This window comes from Anabrus simplex, chromosome 8 (genome assembly GCF_040414725.1).
Source record: "Anabrus simplex isolate iqAnaSimp1 chromosome 8, ASM4041472v1, whole genome shotgun sequence".
Classification (NCBI taxonomy): domain Eukaryota; kingdom Metazoa; phylum Arthropoda; class Insecta; order Orthoptera; family Tettigoniidae; genus Anabrus; species Anabrus simplex.
This window is the reverse complement of record NC_090272.1, coordinates 132,115,391-132,130,130: the sequence shown is the minus strand read 5'-3', so window position 1 is coordinate 132,130,130 and position 14,740 is coordinate 132,115,391. Positions and strand designations below refer to the sequence as shown.

The following is a 14,740-nucleotide window of genomic DNA, read 5'->3' as shown; positions in this document are numbered from 1 at the left end:
AACATCTAGGAGGAGATTTGGGGGGGGGGGCAGGGGGAAATGGCATTCAGTCCCCTAAGATCAGACAACGCCTTATCCCCCCCCCCCAACCCCCGCTCAAGTCGGCGCCACTGGGCGGCTATCAGGTGGATTGCTATGACACTGTATAGGGCCTACTAATGAAATAATACATTATATAGCCTAGCACACACCCCGACTACCCTAAACTTAAATAATGTATTTCAAGAAATTCTGTTTGGCCATTTTCCCGTGAAGTCGATACAAACAAGCAGAGAGAGAAACAAAAATTGAATTGAACCTACTTAGAACTTCTGTACAACTAACCCGAGATTATAAAGAGGGTGTATACTGCCCGAAGGCAGGTCCGAACCTCCGCAGAGGTGTGTTTGAGCCGGAGTTTGCGTACGGTAGGGTGGCCAGTTCCTTTCCGCTCTTCCATTCTCTTATACCCCACCAACAGCGCGTGGCAACCCATCCAAAACTTGACCATGCCCAATGTTGCTTAACTTCGGAGATCTCACGGGATCCGGCGTTTCAACACGGCTACGGCCGTTGGCGGATTATAAAGAAATGTGAGAATAATGTTTGAAGTGTGCTAACAAAATTATAATTTTCTGTATGTAGGAATGTAAATCAGTATATAGATTACAGTCGCACAGTTCTTCAGCCCTATGAGAAATGGACCAAGAATACGGGGATAACATCGCGGTATCAAACGTCTTCAGTGTGAAGCAATAACGATTTTAGTTCTTACTTGTGGTTCCAGTAACAGACAGACCTTGCTGAAATATGGGACTCGTCTGTTACATGAAGAGTTAGTTGCCTGTGGAGGTGTTTTTTTTTCTACTTTCTTTAGTGGGGGGCATGCGTTATAAGAGCAGTAGATACCATGTGGTTTGCATAAGGATGTCATCATAATGCACCAAAGAGATCTATTGCTCCTGAAGATGTGGAAACAAAAAACATGATCAGTTTCTTAAAGTTATACCAAGCGCGCAGGAACGGAGATGACGCAAATGCTCTTCTTTGTCCTTCGTGGTTGTAATCTTGTGTTAGACAACTAATTGAACTGCGGAAGACCTTACGACAAAGATTTTCTTAGTTCATCAATTGCGGAAGACCTTACGACAAAGATTTTCTTAGTTCAACTAATTGAACTGCGGAAGACCTTACGACAAAGATTTTCTTAGTTCATCAACTGCGGAAGACCTTACGACAAAGATTTTCTTAGTTCATCAACTGCGGAAGACCTTACGACAAAGATTTTCTTAGTTCATCAACTGCGGAAGACCTTACGACAAAGATTTTCTTAGTTCAACTAATTGAACTGCGGAAGACCTTACGACAAAGATTTTCTTAGTTCATCATTTACCCAAGGTAAAGCAGAGTACAGGCCATGATGACCCATTGAGGACTGGAAGGCATAAGATTCCTCTATGCTCGACTATTTTTGCTCCGAGCAATTAACCCGGCACACACCTTTTTAACGTAAACTGAGTGAACCTCAGTGCCATATGCCTCTTCAGAAATGTAAAAATAATTTCTGAATTTTCGACTTGCTGACGAAAAATCGAACACACATCCTTTTGGGTAAATCGGGTAAACACTCAGTGTAGGCTACCGTCGCATCTGTGGGTAATTTTGATTAGTAGAAAAGGAGTTTTGAGCGTTTTGCCAAGTATACCTGAAGTATTAAACAACACTTATCGAACATGGGGTCGAACTAATAATAATTCTACCGGGCGAGTTGGCCGTGCGCGTAGAGGCGCGCGGCTGTGAGCTTGCATCCGGGAGATAGTAGGTTCGAATCCCACTATCGGCAGCCCTGAAAATGGTTTTCCGTGGTTTCCCATTTTCACACCAGGCAAATGCTGGGGCTGTACCTTAATTAAGGCCACGGCCGCTTCCTTCCAACTCCTAGGCCTTTCCTATCACATCGTCGCCATAAGACCTATCTGTGTCGGTGCGACGTAAAGCCCCTAGCAAAAAAAAATAAATAATAATAATTCTACAAAAGTACAAAACATGCTGCAGGATATCAGGCATGATAAGAAACCGAAGCTTGTGTCGGTGCGACGTAAAGCCCCTAGCAAAACAAAAAAAAAAAAAAAAAAAAAGAAACCGAAGGATTAAAGGTTTCGTACGCATTCCGAGAATTAATTACGACAGGCTCACTACAATAATTTTAAACCATTTTAACAAGTCTAACTGAAAAGGCAACTCATATAAAAAGTGGTTTATTAACATCAAGAAACACCTAAAGGAATGAACATCATGGAATAAGACGTCCATGACAGAATCACAATCACAAACAAGACACAAACATTTGAAGATTCCCAGGAACCAGAGACAGCGACCAAGAAGAAACAACATTGGACGGAAAAAATAAAGCTGACGGAATAAAGCTGAAGGAATAGAGGTGCCAAAAAAACTGAATTAATAAAGAGTTGTGTATATAAGTGGTCCATATAAGGTCAAAATCGATTTTTAAACATTAGCTCAAAAAATGGACATAGTAAACCGAATCACCCAAACTATTTACAACAAACAATGTATTTCCAAACGACACAAAAATAAGACGTTACGACATGATCATTAAATTAGAATGTTTCTAGATGATAAAGCAACAATCTAAGCCCTAAACTCACAGGTGAACAATGCATACTTATTAACTAACAGGAGATCAAACAATATACAAACATTCACAGTGACACCGGAAAATACAGGTTAAAATTGTATAGACAACGTCAAAAGAAAGAACCCTGATAGACTCCAAAGTAAATACTGTGGTCAAATTCTATTAAAAAATACAAACAAGCCAAACAGAAATAAAAACCGAATTTAAATCGACAGGAATCACACATGGATACATCAAAATCACGGAGATCCTTAGTTCCAAAATTCACAAAATAATGACAATTGATCAAAAGGACAAACTGGAACAAGAAGAGAAAAGAAGCCCACAGCAAAAGTACTAAAGAAATATGGGCACAAAGGAAGACAAACAAACTTCTCCGTCCTCAGTTGGCTTATTCACAAATAATAATAATAATAATAATAATAATAATAATAATAATAATAATAATAATAATAATAATAATAATAATAATAATAATAATAATGTCCGCCTCTGTGGTGTAGTGGTTAGCGTGATTAGCTGCCACCCCCGGAGGCCCGGGTTCGATTCCCGGCTCTGCCACGAAATTTGAAATGTGGTACGAGGGCTGGAACGGGGTCCACTCAGCCTCGGGAGGTCAACTGAGTAGAGGTGGGTTCGATTCCCACCTCAGCCATCCTGGAAGTGGTTTTCCGTGGTTTCCCACTTCTCCTCCAGGCGAATGCCGGGATGGTACCTAACTTAAGGCCACGGCCGCTTCCTTCCCTCTTCCTTGTCTATCCCTTCCAATCTTCCCATCCCTCCACAAGGCCCCTGTTCAGCATAGCAGGTGAGGCCGCCTGGGCGAGTTACTGGTCATACTCCCCAGTTGTATCCCCCGACCAAGAGTCTGAAGCTCCAGGACACTGCCCTTGAGCGGGTAGAGGTGGGATCCCTCGCTAAGTCCGAGGGAAAAACCGAACCTGGAGGGTAAACAGATGAATAATAATAATAATAATAATAATAATAATAATAATAATAATAATAATAATAATAATAATAATAATAATAATAATAACATACACTACATGTTTGCTTAACGCCCTTTCAAATGCTATACATATTCTATGAGACGCAAAGGTGTTGGCAATTTATTCTACGGGTGTTCTTTAAAAGTTAAGAAATTGAGAAATGTATTAGTAACAAAGGTATTACATTTCTAATTATATATAGTCAGTTTAGGCATAAAGCTCACTAAGTGACAATGGTCCTGGATAAATGGACTTTATCCTGGCCATAAATAAACCACAAATGCAGTTGGTGATTTATTCATGAGACAGAAAGAATATTTTGTTCTGGATCCACATATAAATCAATTTCAACCAAAAGTGCAGTCAGTGCCTTTTACCTCTAAACCAACGATGTCTAGAATGAAACTAGTCCAATGAACGCAATTTTGATTCCTGAATATTCATTAAAGAGCCTGCATTTACATCATCATATGGCCAAATTGTCTCTAAGTTGAAAATTCCACATGTTACCAGAAATCGACACATCCCACTTTAGTGAGTGAAAGCAAACCAAAGTCACCTCCGTACAGGCCATGAAGGCCCTTGGAGGAGTGGAAGGTAAAGGCTTCCACCATTGTTAACCTCGGCACGTGATGGGGTAGAGTGGTGAGCTCTACGCCCGGCCGCCTTTGCCCCCAGGAATTAATCTGGTACTCATTTTTGGTGTAGGCTGAGTGAACCTCAGGGCCATATGCACCTCCGGAAGTGGAAATCTCGTCTCTTAAATTTTTCGACTTTCTGACTGGGATTCGAACCCACGTCCTTCCGGGCGAACCGAGCACGCCTTTACCGCCTCGGTCAGGCAGCAGAGTGAGCTGTGTATAAACCAATATGTTCGTCTAACCAGAAATCACCGGGTTCAAGTGCAAGCCAAGGGCCAATAAACAAAACCGAACGATAACACCAAGTGGTACTCAGGCTTGAATTTATAAGAATCAAGGGCACAAACCTCGAGTACATGATGCAGTTCAATATTAGTAATTATTATATTATAAAATCTTTCCACCTGGTGGCCATGATCTTTATGGCTTGACACCGGGATTATCCGGTTCGAATCCCGTTGGTGGAAGAAATATTCACCATCAGAATATTGGCTGGCAGGGAGAGAGGTAATGGTACACAATGTCCAATCACTAGTTAGTGTGCCAAAAAATTTAGTTCAATTCCAAACCTCTCCACAGTGTTCATACAGAGTGAGAGCATATACCATTGATAATGGCGTTTCATCCGTCGGATGGAGACGTTAAGCCTTGAACAGTCGCCTTGGTGTTATTCGACGGGGGTAGGATATGTGCCGACACGGGGTTTCACCCTCGCTCTACCTCATTATCGAATTATATTAAGTGTAAAAGTTTTACTAGAGAAGTAATACATCTTAAAACTAAAAACACTATTTGAAACTATTGCAGTAAATGGAATAGAATGGTCATTTTTTATGCCTGGTCACCTTTGCGCACAGTGAATTAATTTGGTGCTTATTTCTGTTGAAGGCCGGGTGAATCCTAAGACCATGAGCCTCTTCAGAAGAGGAAATATTATACTGAGCGAGTTGGCCGTGCGGTTAGGGGCGCGCAGCTGGTGAGCTTGCATTCAGGAGATAGTGGGTTTGCACCCCACTGTCGGCAGCTCTGAAGATAGTTTTCCGCGGTTTCCCATTGTCACACCAGGCAAATGTTGGCGCTGTACCTTAATTAAGGCCACGGCCGCTTCCTTCCCACTCCTAGCCATTTTCTATCCCATCGTCGCCATAACACCTATCTGTATCGCTGCGACGTGAAGCAACTGGTAAAAAAGAGGAAATATCGTACCCAAATATTTCAACTTATTGACAGGGAATCAAAACTGCTCACTTCAGATGAAAAAATCACAAGTCCTAGGTATAATAATAATAATAATAATAATAATAATAATAATAATAATAATAATAATAATAATAATAATAATATAGTCATTAGGGCTTGTATTTCTATGACCTGAAAACTCTCTAAATATGCATGCACTTATGTCCCAAGAAATACCAAAAAAATGTAAATGCTTGGTAATGCAAAAGAAATTAAATATTGTCCAGAATATGCTTAGAAGTCGACTCATTGGCTGAATGGTCAGCGTTGAGGGCTTCGGTTCAGAGGAGGATCCCGGGTTCGATTTCCGCCCGGGACGAGGATTTTAGACTCCGTGGCTAAATGGTTAGCGTGGCCTTTGGCCACAGGGGTCCCGGGTTCGATTCCCGGCAGGGTCGGGAATTTTAACCATAATTGGTTAATTCCCCTGGCACGGGGACTGTGTGTATGTATCATCTTCATCATCATTTCATCCTCACCACGACGCGCAGGTCGCCTACGGGTGTCTAATCAAAAGACCTGCACCAGGCAAGCCTAAGTCCTCAGACACATTCCGGCACTAAAAGCCATACGCCATTTCATTTCATCGCCTCTGATTAATTCTTCTGGGCCGGGGACTGGGTGTTTGTGTTTGTCCCAACACTTTCCTCTTCATATTCATACAACACATCACACTACCAACCACCACAGAAATACGCAATAGTGGATACATCCCTCCATATAGGATTGGCGTCAGGAAGGGTATCCGGCCCTAAAACAGGGCCAAATCCTCATTATGCAACACAGTTCGCACCCGCGACCCCACAGGTGTGGGAAAAGCGGTAGAAGAAGAAGAACATGCTTAGGAGACTTAAAATTCAAAATTAAACGAAGAATAATGGTTATTAAGGACTTGTTATTGGCCACAGCAAACTGTTCACCTACACCTACATTGTCGCTACAATTTTCTTCACTTATTATTGTATATTTTGCTTACATATTATTGTTGTACGTACTGTGTAAACATTAGAAGAAAAATCCTGTCATTCCAACTCCAAAAATACCTACTGTATTGCAAATACAGTACTTACTTCACTTATGATTTTTGAATTTTTAACTTTATTCTGTTAATCAATCATATTACATTTTAACAACAAGAAAAGACCGCTTTGTGCGATTATCGCCTATAACGACCGTCAATTGGTGGTTGTCCACCTCTGTGGTGTAATAGTGTGACTAGCTGCCGCCCCCGGAGGCTCGAGTTCGATTACAGGCTCTGCCACGAAATTTGAAATGTGGTACGAGGGCTGGAACGGGGTCCACTCGGCCTCGGGAGGTCACCTGAGTAGAGGTGGGTTCGATTCCCACCTCAGCCATCCTGGAAGTGGTTTTACGTGGTTTCCCACTTCTCCTCCAGGCAAATGCCGGGATGGTACCTAACATAAGGCCATTGCTGCTTCCTTCCCTCTTCCTTGTCTATCCCTTCCAATCATCCCATCCCCCACCAAGGCCCCTGTTCAGCATAGCAAATTAGGCCGCCTGGGCGAGGTACTGGTAATTCTCCTCAGTTGTATCCCCGACCCAATGTCTCACGCTCCAGGACACTGCCCTTGAAGCGGTAGAGGTGGAGATCTCGCTGAGTCCGAGGGGAAAACCAAGCCTAGAGTGTAAACATATTAAGAAGAAGAAATTTTAACTTCATTCTGTTAATTAATCATGTTAAGTGTGCAGCCTAAATAAAACTAACATATATTATTACATTTTTAGCAACAAAAGAAGAAAGACCGCTTTGTGCGACTATCGCCTATAACGACCGTTAATTAGCGGTCCCTTCTGACTCCTTATGACCGGTTTCGACTATGATTTTCTTGGTCAAATATAACTTAATATTAAAATAAATTAAAATTATTAGCATTTATGTTACCAATAAAACTGTGTCAATGTGTTCACAAAGGCTACAAATGTGATTAATTTAACTTCAATTTACAAAAAGAGACGAGGATAGAAATATGACATACCATAGCAATCTGAGGCCTACCATCATCATCATCATCAACACCATTTCAACAAGATTAAGACGTATCTTAAAATGACACGAAACTAACAGCTTTCACGTGAATTTGATTCACAGAATTAAAAAACAAACATTGCACAGTTTCATGTGGAATCCAAACCACATGTATCATTCCGATTATTTCACTTGTATGACTGATATTCAAACTGCAGTCGCACTGAGAGAATTAAAAGCCTATCAAGGAAACACTCAAAAAAAAAATCCTAACATAATTTAATGTTTTGCCACACAAAACAAATGGACAGACGGTTACCAGACTGACGAGAATTATACTGATGAATGTGTTAATGCGCACGGTAAATATCACAAAAGTGGACTCCATTGTGTAGATAATCACTTCACTCACACAAACACAAAATAAAGGACAAAGTTGAGAGATACGCACCAGTGGGCAGGACTTGTAGTCTTCAGCTGGAGCAGGCACGTGGATGTCAGCTGACGAGACATTTGTTTATGAAAATATTAGATATCTGACTAATAGAAGATAATAATGAAATCTTTAAAAACAATATTTTTAAAATATGACTTCACATTATTCTAATATATTTAGCAACATCACGTTTGAAAAATAATGAAAATAATTTCTGTTAATTTGAAAGCAATATCTGTACTGTACGTAAAACAGTATTATGAACTAATTTCTGAATTTTATTATTTAAATTATTTATTTCAAATTATACTTTAAATGCAATTTTACTTTGAGTTTAAAATTTCCTAATGTAATTAAAATTTACGTAGTTATTTTGTTTTTTATTTTAATTTTCATGAGCCATAATGAGATCAGAAGGAAGTTTTATCCATTTCGGTTCATTGACGTAGAGAGGCAGTAAGAAGTACGAAAGAAGTTCAAGTGTTTGAGATGACAGATCGCTCTGCGGGAGCACCTAAGCTAACCTTCAGCCCGTGGAACTTCAACAAGCACTGACGTTACCAGCAGCTCACACCGCGCGCCCAAACTCTCCGGATGACGTCACGACCGACCTCGGGGGTTTCTTCTAAATCACGCATGCGCAAACAACAAGACATCTTCACCTAAACTGGGATACTGCATTAGCCAATATTTTATGCACTTTATTATTATTTATTTTTAAGTCCTGAAACTAGAGCGCTACTTCTGGAGCAGAATGTAAACACGCAGCCTCTTTTAAAAAGAAATTAGAGCATATTCTGTGTTAAGTTATTCGCTTCAAACAGCGGTAGTGATGTGGTGTAACTCGATCTAAAAACAGTATTATCACCTTGAGAAAAAAATCGTATTAAACAAAAGATTGAAGGTGTAGTAGGTGCGGCCTTGAGAAACAGCACCGCTCTTAGGTCCTACGTAAGAAGATTTATGAAGTGCATAATGAAATACATGACATAATCAGAGTTGGCTGGGAGTTTCCTGCTATAACGTATCCAATACCTCATTGAGTAGCTTCGTGCCAGCCTCCAGATCCGAAGATCGCTGGTTCAGACCCGACAGAGGCGAAGGGCGTAAAAACGTCCATTCGGCACTCCATGGCGTATGATTCATTATTCGTTTAGCGTATGACTAATATCACATCACAAGAATTCAACTAGAAAGTACAATATTAATACATTACTTATTACAAGTTGCTTTACGCCGCACCGACACAGATAGGTCTTATGTCGACGATGGGATAGGAAAGGGCTGAGAATGAGAAGGAAGCAGCCGTGGCCTTAATGAAGGTACAGCCCCAGCATTTACCTGGTGTGAAAAGGCCAACCATAGAAAACCATCTTCAGGGCTGCCGACAGTGAAGTTCGAACCCACTATATCCCGAATACTGTATACTGGCTGCACTGACTGCAGTTACCGAGTTACCGGTAATATTGCTTTTTCAGCTTGTCCCATAGGGTCGCTGGAGCCACCCAGACTCATTTTGGTTCTGGCCGGGGGTTTGGGACCTGATGCCCTTCCTGACGCCACGTGATTCTTGAGACAAAAATCTCGACCCAGGATTGACCGGGATTCTAACCTCAGCCTTCCGAGTGGGAGGCCAGCAGCTAAACAACTGGGCTACTCAGGCCCCCTTCCTCCCTCATCGGTAATATTAATACAAAGAAAAAAAGAAGATAAGTTTCTTCCTTAAATAATACTATTGATGTTTTCAATATTAATATCAAAGGAAAAATAAAAAATAAATGAATTAGTTCCTTAACTAATACTATTATAGATATTTACAATAATGGTACATTCGCATTACATCGAAGAAGAAATACAGCTAACAGAAGTGAGGATGTCGGTATGTAAATGATCTCAAGTGCACATTTGGTGTTTACACGACAGAATTAATTAATAATGATTGGCGTGTGGCCTGGGTAGACGCCTGGTGCAGGTTTTTCGACTTGTCGCGACTTACACGTCTGTGAGGATGAGGCCCTACTTAAGATCAGTTCTAATGTTGAAGACGACGCAAACTCCCAGCCCCCTCCCCCCAGGCCAGAAGAATAGAATTAACACATGAAGGTTAAAATCTCCGATCCGGCCGGGAATCGAAGCCAGGACTCCTTGGACCAAAGGCCAGCATGATAGCCATTTTTATTCTATTGGCTTTACGTCGCACCGACACAGATAGGTCTTACGGCGACGGAAGGACAGGAAAGGGCTAGGAATGGGAAGGAAGCGGCCGTGGCCTTAATTAAGGTACAGCCCCAGCATTAGCCTGGTGTGAAAATGGGAAACCACGGAAAACCATCTTCAGGGCTGCCGACAGTGGGGTTCGAACCCACTATCTCCCGAATACTGGATACTGGCCGCACTTAAGCGACTGCAGCTATCGATCTCGGTAATAGCCATTTAACCATGGAGCCTGATACAAAAGGATTCTTTAAACAGCCACAGCTTAATTAATTAATTAATTAATTAATTAATTAATTAATTAATTAAAGGCGTGTGGCCTCCGGGGAGGCCTGGTAGCAGGTATTTCGAGCTGACGTCGTATAGACTCTACCTGTCATGAATTCTAATGCTGAAGACGGCACATACACCCAGCCCCCGAGCCACTGGAATTAACCAATTAAGGTGTAAATCCCAGAACCGGCCGGAAATCGAACCCGGAACCTCTAGACTAAAGGCCAGCACGCTAACCGTTTAGCCATGGAGCCGAAGATAGCTAAAGATCACCCACAAGATATCCGTTTCTGCCATCTTATAGAATACAAGGGAACGTCGAGATAACGCTCAGACAATGTAGATGGTGTCAAATTAAAATATCTGCACATGGTAGCTGAGGCTTTACGATTATTATTATTATTGTTATTATTATTATTATTATTATTATTATTATTATTATTATTATTATTATTATTATTATTATTATTATTATTATTATTATTATTAGAGCCTCCGTGGCTCAGCGGCCTCTCACCGCTGGGTTCCGTGGTTCAAATCTCGGTCACCCCATGTGAGATTTGTGCTGGACAAAGCGGAGGCGGGACAGGTTTTTCTCGGGGTACTCCGGTTTTCCCTGTCATCTTTCATTCCAGCAGCACTCTCCAATATAATTTCATTTCATCTGTCAGTCATTAATCATTGCTCCAGGGGAGTGCGACAGGCTTCGGCAGCCGGCACAATTCCTATACTCGCCGCTAGATGGCGCTTCATTAATTCCATTCCTGACCCGGACGAATGACTGGAGACAGGCTGTGGATTTTCATTTATTATTATTATTATTATTATTATTATTATTATTATTATTATTATTATTATTATTAACCTGTTTACCCTCCAGGGTTGGTTTTCCCTTGGACTCAGCGGGGATCCCACCTCTACCACTTCAAGGGCAGTGCTTGCTTGTTGTTTTAAGGGGCCTAACATCGAAAGTCATCGGCCCTTCAAGGGCAGTGTCCTGAAGTGTGAGACTTTGGATCGGGGTGAAACTGATGAGGAGGACCAGTACCTCACCTAGCTGCCCCACCTGCTATGCTGAACAGGGACCTTGTAGGGGGATGGGAAGATTAGAAGGGATAGACAAGGAAGAGGGAAGGAGGTGGCCGTGGCCTTAAGCTAGGTACCATCCCGGCATTTGCCTGGAGGAGAAGTGGGAAACCACGGAAAACCACTTCGAGGATGGCTGAGCAGACCCCGTTCCTTCCCTCATATCCCTTTTCAAATTACGTGCCAGAACCGGGAATCGAACCCGGGCCTCTGGGGGTAGCAGTTAATCGCATTAACCACTACACCACAGAGGCGGATTATTATTATTATTATTATTATTATTATTATTATTATTATTATTATTATTATTTAATTGACCGAGCGGACTGGCCGGGCGTTTTAATGCGCTACGGCTATGCAGCTAAGCTCTGCATTCGGGAGACGCGTGGGTTCGAGCCCCACCGTCGGCTGTCCTGAAAACGGTTGATTGTGGTTTCCCATTTTCACTTCCAACCAAATGCCAGGTCAGTTGCTGTTCTTAGGCCATAGCCGATTCCTTCCACCTCTTTACCCAATTCGTTACCGTAATTCATTTCATCTTCATTAGCTCCTCAACTGAGATTGGCGTCAGGAGGGGCATCCAGCCGTAAAGCATGCCATATAACTTCATCTCATCCCCAAACGGGACTAAGGAAGACTAAGGAGGAGACTTACATACTGTACATCATTATTACCTCACTGAGCACTGTAATCACATTTTTTAAGCAGTAAATCAGAGGTAATGTTAACAAACGATCAGGATTTTTTATTTGATATGAATAAGTGTTATAAATCGAGATACCAGTTCAGCGAGACGGAATAAAGGAATATTTAAGTCTATATACACAAAATGCCTATTCTGTCTATCATTCAGAGTCATATTGGAAAAACGACAATTTTTCAAGAGCTGAAATTGGTTCGAGTTTTATACGTAGATTGTTATGACAAGAAAAATATAATGAACTTATCACGATCACGACTTTTATACTTTAAAAAACGTTTCTGTCAGCGAAGTTATTGTTATGATGACGCAGGTACACTGCTATATATATCGGCATGATGTCGAACTGCGTACATCCTGGCTTCTGTTGCCTTCTACAGATATATTTGAGAGAATGAAATAGGTACCGTCCGTCTCTGTGGTGTAATGGTTAGCGTGATTAGCTGCCACCCCCAGAGGTCCGGGTTCGATTCCTGGCTCTGACACGAAATTCGAAAAGTGGTGCGAGGGCTGGAACGGGGTCCATTCAGCCTCGGGAGGTCAACTGAGTAGAAAAGGGCTCGATTCTCACCTCAGCCGTCCTCGAAGTGGTTTTCCGTGGTTTCCCACTTCTCCAGGAAAATGCCAGGATGGTACCTAACTTAAGGCCTCTTCCCTGTCTATCCCTCTTCCTTGTCTATCCTTTCCAATCTCCCCCACAAGGCCCCTGTTAATAGCATAGCAGGTGAGGCTGTCTGGGCGAGGTACTGGTCCTCCTTCCCAGTTTTATCCCCTGACCGAATGTCTCACTCTCCAGGACACTGTCTTTGAGGCGGTAGAGGTGGGATACCTCGCTGAGTCCGAGGGAGAAACCAACCCTGGAGGGTACACAGATTAAGAAAGAAAAAAATAGGCATGCCATGATGACCATCATACTTGAACGGTGAAAAATACTACTTTTCATCGTAATATTTTTAAATCGATAAGCACGAGATTGAGCATCCCACCTGCTGGTCGAGGACGTTAACGTGTTAAGTCCGTATGATCTGATACCATGGTTGTCCGGTTCGAGTCCTGTTCGTTGCAAATATTTTTTACCATCTGAATGTAGACCGGCAGGTGAGGTGGTTTTATAGAATCTCTAATCACAAGAATGCGTGCCAAAAGCCTAGATTAAATTCCAAACCTCTCCGCAGTCCTCATATGAAGCGAGGGCATATGGCACTGTTGATGGTGATTCGTTTTGGACAGTTGTGTGTAGCTTCCTCAAGAGTACGCAGATCCATAGGTATCAAAGTACAACTCCGCGCTACAGCTGCACTGAAAATACTATTTTGTACCATTCGAACTCCGTATAAAACCTAGAAAGTGTAACTTGTATTCAAAATATAAGATATACATTAATAGTCCATTTAGAATTTTCAATTCCTTTATAGATAGGTTAGTAAGTTTGACTGTCGAAGACAGGCTTATGTACTAGTACATTGTAAAATACAAACGGCGCACAGCACAGTCAAGTGGCGTATGCACGTATATGTGTAGGACAATAATTTATGCTACTGCCAATAAGAACGATTCTTCCCGAGGATTCGGTGCCAGACGGTCAGTCTGCTATGGGAGTGCGTAATGAAGACACGCCTAAACCAATTTGAATGAAATAAAAGTCGCTTTGTACAGAATGTAGTGAACTATATAAGACACTGATACGCTGTGATTACCGGGCGAGTTGGCCGTGCGGTTAAGGGCACGCAGCTGTGAGATTGCATCCGGGAGGTAGTGGGTTCGAATCCCACTGTCGGCAGCCCTGAAGATGGTTTTCCGTGGTTTCCTATTTTCACACCAGGCAAATGCTGCGGCTGTACCTTAATTAAGGTCACGACCGCTTCCTTCCAACTCCTAGCCCTTTCCTATCCCATCGTCGCCATAAGACCTACCTGTGTCGGTGCGACGTAAAGCCACTAGCAAAAAAAAAAATTAGCTGTGATTGTTTTAATGTTATGGACGTTACGACGTAGTAATTACCTTTTACAATTTTCTGAGACGCCGAGGTGCCGGAATGTTGCCCCACATAAGTTCCTTTATATGACAGTAAATCTACCGACAAGAGGCTGACATATTTGAGTAGATTCAAGTACGAACGGACTGAGCTGGGATCCAAACAGGCAACTTGAGCTCAGAAGGTCAGCTACTCAGCCTAGCTAAAAACAACAAAAAGTGAAAAATTTACAATGTCGAGGCATATGACGAATTCGTCATCATCATCATCATCATCATCATCATCTGTTTACCCTCCAGGTTCGGCTTTTCTCTCGGACTCAGCGAGGGATGCCACCTCTACCGCCTCATGGGCAGTGTCCTGGAGCTTCGGACTCTCGGTCGGGGGATACAACTGGGGAGAATGACCAGTACCTCGCCCAGGCGGCCTCACCTGCAATGCTGAACAGGGGCCTTGTGGAGGGGTGGGAAGATTGGAAGGGATAGACAAGGAAGAGGGAAGGAAGCGGTCGTGGCCTTAAGTTAGGTACAGTACCATCCCGGCATTCGCCTGGAGGAGAAGT

General features: G+C 42.3%; 1 protein-coding gene across 2 annotated transcripts in view; it reads right to left on the bottom strand.

Annotated features, from left to right (window-relative positions):
* LOC136879204 (glutathione S-transferase D7) overlaps positions 1–8,464 on the bottom strand; it is a 310,220-nt gene extending 301,756 nt beyond the window's left edge. For both annotated transcript variants that reach the window (XM_067152999.2, XM_067153001.2), the window contains exon 1: positions 7,946–8,464. The gene's annotated coding sequence lies outside the window, so the exon portion shown is untranslated. The remainder of the gene's footprint in view (positions 1–7,945) is intronic.
* Between the last annotated feature and the right edge of the window lie 6,276 nt (positions 8,465–14,740).